Here is a 5,855-nt window from a genome sequence, read left to right as displayed (position 1 = left end):
CTGTCCAGTCTTGGAGACATCCTACACTGAAGAAACTGTTCAATCCAACCAGTCCATGCCGACCATGTTCCCAAACTCTGCTTGAATTTGTGCCATATCACTCCAAAACTTCCTGTTCATGAACGTATCCAAATGTCTCTGAAAAAAATCTACCTGTACATGTATCCGTTACTTGCTCTGACAGTTCAATCCACACATGAACTATTCTCAGTTGCCCATGTGTCCTTCTTAAATTCTTCACCTCTTACATTAAAAATATGCCCCTTAGTTTTGAACGTGTTCACCCGGGTGAAAAAGACCCTCGACATCTATGCCTTATCTATGCATATCTATGCCTCTCATTGTTTATGAACTTTAATAAAGTCACCCCTCAACCTGCTACACTTCAGTGGACTAAAGTCACAGACTTTTCAGTCTACTTTTATATCTCAAACCTTCCATTCACAGTAACATTATGATAAATCTTTCCTGAACCATGTCCAGTTTAATAATATCCTTCCAGAACAGCACACAGCACTCCAATGCCCCTTAAGATCTCAGCATAACATCCAACTCCGATAATTAAAAGTCTGAGCAATGAAGCAACCGGCCTACTTCAGAGAATTATATACCTGAAACCCTCGGCCCCTCCACCCTGCAGCACTACCAAGGGCACTTCCCTGAATTGTCCAAGTTCTGTCATTGTTTACATTACCAAAATGCAATAAGTCACATTTATCCAAATTAAACTCCAACTGCCATTGTTCAGCCCATTGATGCACTTGATCAAGATGTCTTCATAATCTTTAGAGCCTTCTTCATTATCGATGTTACGACCAGTTTGGGTGTCACCTGCAAATATGCTATCAATGCCTCATTTTTTTCTCATCCACCTCATTTACATAAAGTGGATTCATCACCGATGCCTGTTGTACACCGCTGGTTACGTGCATCCTGTCATTACCCACTGTCGCCCACCATCAAGACGAATCTTTATCCAACTGTCAGGCTCTCCCTGAATCCCAAGTGCTCGAAAGTTTCTAATTGTTCTACCTCATGAAACCTTGTCAAAGGCATTACTAAAGTCCAAGTCAACGAGGTCAAGCACTCTGTTTTTATCAATCATTTTAGTTACTCCATTTACAAACTCAATCAAACTAATGAGACAAAACAATACTTCATCAGATATAGAGATCTACACTTCACACACAAAAATCCAGTGCGTGGTCTCACCCTGGAAAATTACAGCAAAAGGTTTTCCCTTCACACATGGGCCATGGGTGTCTCTGGCTGTCTAATATTTCATTGACTGTCCCTAGTTGTCTCCCCGAGAAGCTGGTGGTGAGTTTTCTTTTTGAGCCACTACAAGCCATTTGCTGCTGGTTGATCCACAATACTGTTTGGGAGGGATTTCCACGGTTTCGGCCCAATGACACTGAGGGAATGGCTGAATCATTTCGACGTCAGGATGGTGAGTGCCTCAGATTTTTACTTGTTCGAAGGTGGTATTCCTATATATCTGCTGCTCTTGACCTTATAGGTGGAAGTGGTCTGAGTTTGGGAGGTTCTCTTTGAGGATTTTTGGTGACTTTCTGCAGTGCATCGTGTAGATTTTACACGTACTCCTGCTGAGAACCGAAGGTGGAGGCATTGGTTGTGGTACTGATCAAGCGGAGCTTGCCTTGTCTCTGGATAGTATAGGGCTTCTTGAGTCATGTTTGAGCTGCACCCATCCAGGCAAATGGGAAGTGTTCCAGCATACTCCCGACTGTCGCTGTGTTGATGGTCGACAAGTTTCAAGGAGTCAGGAAGTAAGTTATTTGCTGTTGGATTCCCAGCCTCTGACAAGCTCTTGGAGCTGCTGTATTTACATGCTGATTCCAGTTGTTTTTCTTTCTAATCTGTTGGAAACTCTAGAATGTTGACAATAGGGGATTCATTGATGGCGACATCATTGAATGTCTAGTGGTTGACGGTTAGAGACACTACTATTATTGATGACTGGTTTTGGGCATTTGTGTGGCACAGATGTTACTTGCCACTTGTTGTACCAACTCTGGATATTATACAGCCCTTGCTTCATTTGAACACAGGCTGTATCAATATCGGAGTAGTGGAGAATGATGCTGAACATTGTGCAATCATCAGTGAACATCCCCACTTCTGATCTTATGATGGAGGGAAGGTCAGCGATGAAGCATCCTGCTCCTGTCCTCGGGTCTCCATCACTGGGAGGGTTCTGTCAAAAGCAGCTTACACAGATGCAGCATCTAATCATCAAGTCACCCACTAACTAAACAAAGGAAACACCAATCTGATGCTGTGATAGTTAGATTGTTCAAAACCCACTTTCTACAGTGATTTGTTTATTCACATCGATAAGGTGCTTCATCTGAATGCTCTGCACTTTCTATGGTGAATGAATCACCTTCAGTTTCTTTTATCAGCTCATTATTCCGATACTAATAGAAATTCTTGTGTCCTCGCAAGTTTTGGGATGGCTTACGGCAGTATACATTACAATCTTCTCGTCGCTCCGAACATGCGGCCACTTATCTTCCAGAGTTAGAGTTTCTTCGGAAACTGCAGAAGAATTGTGACAAAAGCTGGACACCAAATGAGAGTTAAGCACAACAAAATACAGTTCTAACAAACGGAGGTGCGGTAGGAGTTGAACAGGACTTTGGTGCGGCCACAGATGGAGTACTGTGCACAGTCCCAGCCTCTGAACTATAGGAAGGCTGTGATTGCACTGGAGGGGGTGCAGAGGAGATTCACCAGGATGTTGCCTGGGCTGGGGAAGATTGTAGCAATGGAGAGAGGCTGGATAAGATCAGGTTGTTCACTTTGAAGCAGAGAAGGCTGAGAGAGAATCATGGAATCCTAATGTGTGGAAAAAGGACCTACAGCCCAACAATTGCATACTGACCCTCCGAAGAGTAAACTGCCCAAATCTATTCCCCTATAACTCCACATTTTCCCCGGACTGCTGCACCCAAACTGCACAGTTTTTGGCTTGGGGAAGCAAACCTGAGCATCCGGAAGAAACGCATGCAGGCATAGGGAGAATGTGCAAACTCGACACATTCAGTCGCTTGGCAATTGAATCAAAGCCGGGTCGCTGACGCTATGAGGCAGCAGTGCTAACCACGAAGCCACCATGCCGCCTTATACAGATGCGTAAGATTATGAAGCGCATGGAAAGTGGGAGATGGTAAGCCAGTGGTTCCCTGTAGTTGAAGGGAAATAACACGGGGGTGGGGGAGGGGGGGCATGATTTTATAATGAAAGGCAGGAGACGTAGAGGGTAATTTGAGGATTGTTTGACACGGAGGGTGACGGGTGTGAACGGCCCAGCATCGAAAGTAATGAATTCCATAGATTGACTGCCTTTCAAGAGAAGAAATTGCTCCTCATCTCTGTCTTTAATGTGCAGCCCCCTCATTCTGAGACGATGCACTTCTGGTTCCAGACTCTCCATGGTAACGGGAAACAACGTCTCTTTGTCAGGTCCTTCTAAGGACTTTCAAAAAGTGTCCTCTCATTCTTCTAAACTCGAATGAGTGCAGGCCCAATCTACTCAACCTCTCCTCATGTAAAATTATCAACTCCCATTTCAGATGCCTAACCTTACATAATTGGCTTTTGGCCCAGATACTCCAGAGATAGAGGAAGAACACTTTGAGAACTGAATTTCTAAATTGCTTAGCGCGTTTTTCAGCCACATTAATTAGGTTCTGAAGGTCTTGCCTCATGGTGTTTTTTTCTTTGTGTGGGAACAATAGTTCTCAAAGTGGAGGGGGGGGGGGGGGGAGGTGGAGACATATGGTAAATCTGAACATATAACTACAAAGTAATACATGTTGGAATGTAGCATAAATGTTAGGTCTGGCTTGCGTGTTCGAGTCAGCCTTGGTTGACTGCATCCCATCAGTTGACAAAAGCTGAAGGAACATGACCACGGCACAACATAATGGTCTTCAGCAAACCAGAAGACAATGTCGCAAAAATCTGATTGTTTAAGAGGATGAAATGCAGGCTTAGTGCGATTGATTATGTTAATGTAACAGGCTTAGGGCGTGTCTTTTAGAACAGCATTAATATTTCAATACTATCATTTTTCACAGACTTTCAGGGTTGTCTGCTCTGGTGGCCACAGCTTTTGTTTGCAAGCAAAGGCTCATTATCTGCATCTCCTGGTCATTCCTAAAATGTGCTATCAACCATAACAAAGGCAGGCTTGAGGGGCCGGATGTCTGTGTATATATGTGTGTTCATGGTTAGAATATAGAACAATGCAGTGCATAACAGGCCCTTCGGCCCTCGATTTTGTGCCGATCCATGAACTATTCTCAGTTCGTCCCCCTACACTATCCCATCATCATCCACGAATTGTTCAAATCTCCCTAATGTGGCTGAATTAATTATATTGGCAGGTAGGGTATTTCATGCCCTTACCACTCTCTGAGTAAAGAACCTGTCTCTGACATTTGTCTTAAATCTCTCAACTGAATTTGTAGCTATGCCCCCTCGTACAAGCTGATGTCTTCATCCTAGGAAAAAGACTTTCGCTGTCTACCCTATCTAATCCTCTGATCATGTTGTATGTCTCTGTCAAATCCCCTCTTAGCCATAGCTTTGCAATGAGAACAGACCCAAGTCTCTCAGCCTTTCCTCATAAGATCTTCCCTCCAGACCAGGCCACATCACTGTAAATCTCCTCTGCACCTTTTCCAATGCTTCCACATTCTTCCCGAAATATGGCCACCAGAGCAACTGTTGTATAGTTGCAGCATACTATTGCGGCTCCGGAACTCAATCCCTCTACAAATGAAATCTAACACACTGTATGCCTTCTTCACAGCACTATCAACCTGGGTGGCAACCTTCAGGGATCTATGTACACGGACTCCAGGAGTGTGTATGCGTTTGTGTATCATTTTTTGTCTTTGTGTGCGCGCTTCCGTGTGTACCTGTGCCTCTGTGTCGCTGAACATTTGAGTTTCTGTTGTTTCGGGAGTGAATCTATTGAAATGGGTACAAAAATGTCTCTCCTCAGTCTCTCACTTTGCCTGACTCTCCTCTTCTGTTTAAAGTGATGTAATACCACCCTCTTCTGGCCGCCCACGCTACTGCACAAGCAGCAGCTTTGAGACAGTGACTTTCTCACATTTGAATTGAATTAGCTTTATTTTCACGTGCACTCCAATGGGTGCAGTGAAATGTTTTCCATGTCCACGATTATGGCACAATCTTAGAAACAAGATAGCCATGTACAAATTCTTAAGTGTTTGCTGTAAAACTGAAAGTATAATGAGTTAAAGCCCAGCAGAAGAATAAAAAGGAAACAAAAGAACAGACTTAATTACCAGTTTTTTCACCCCAGTCTGTGCCAGCAGTAAATCTCCAGAAAAGCACCAGGTACAACCTCCAGACTATACTGGACCCAGTCTCCAGGCCACAATGGACCAAGTATAAATACCACACTGGGCCTTGTCTCCGTGCCGCACTGGCCAGTCTCCAGACTGCACCAGACTCAGTCTTCACACCACAACGTGACCAGTCTCCAGATCACCCAAGACCCAGTCTCCAGACGAAACAGGACCCAGTCTCCAGACTGCGCTGGGTCCAGACTCCAGACCACATCAGGACCAGTCTCCAGAAACGCCCTGCCCACTCTCCACACTGCACCCGTCTGAATCACCAGATCACACCGGGCTCAGATTCTTGATCGTATTTGGCTCAGTCTCCAAAATGCACCGGGTGCAGTCTCCAGACCACTGATCCATGTCTCAAGAACAGAAGAGCCCCACTCTCCCGACAGGACTGGTCCACGTTTCCAGACTGAAGCGGGCCAACTCTCCAGACCGCTCTGG

The sequence above is a fragment of the Chiloscyllium punctatum genome, chromosome 52, assembly GCF_047496795.1.
Source record: "Chiloscyllium punctatum isolate Juve2018m chromosome 52, sChiPun1.3, whole genome shotgun sequence".
Taxonomy (NCBI): domain Eukaryota; kingdom Metazoa; phylum Chordata; class Chondrichthyes; order Orectolobiformes; family Hemiscylliidae; genus Chiloscyllium; species Chiloscyllium punctatum.
The sequence above is the reverse complement of the archived record's forward strand: the minus strand, read 5'-3'. Positions refer to the sequence as shown.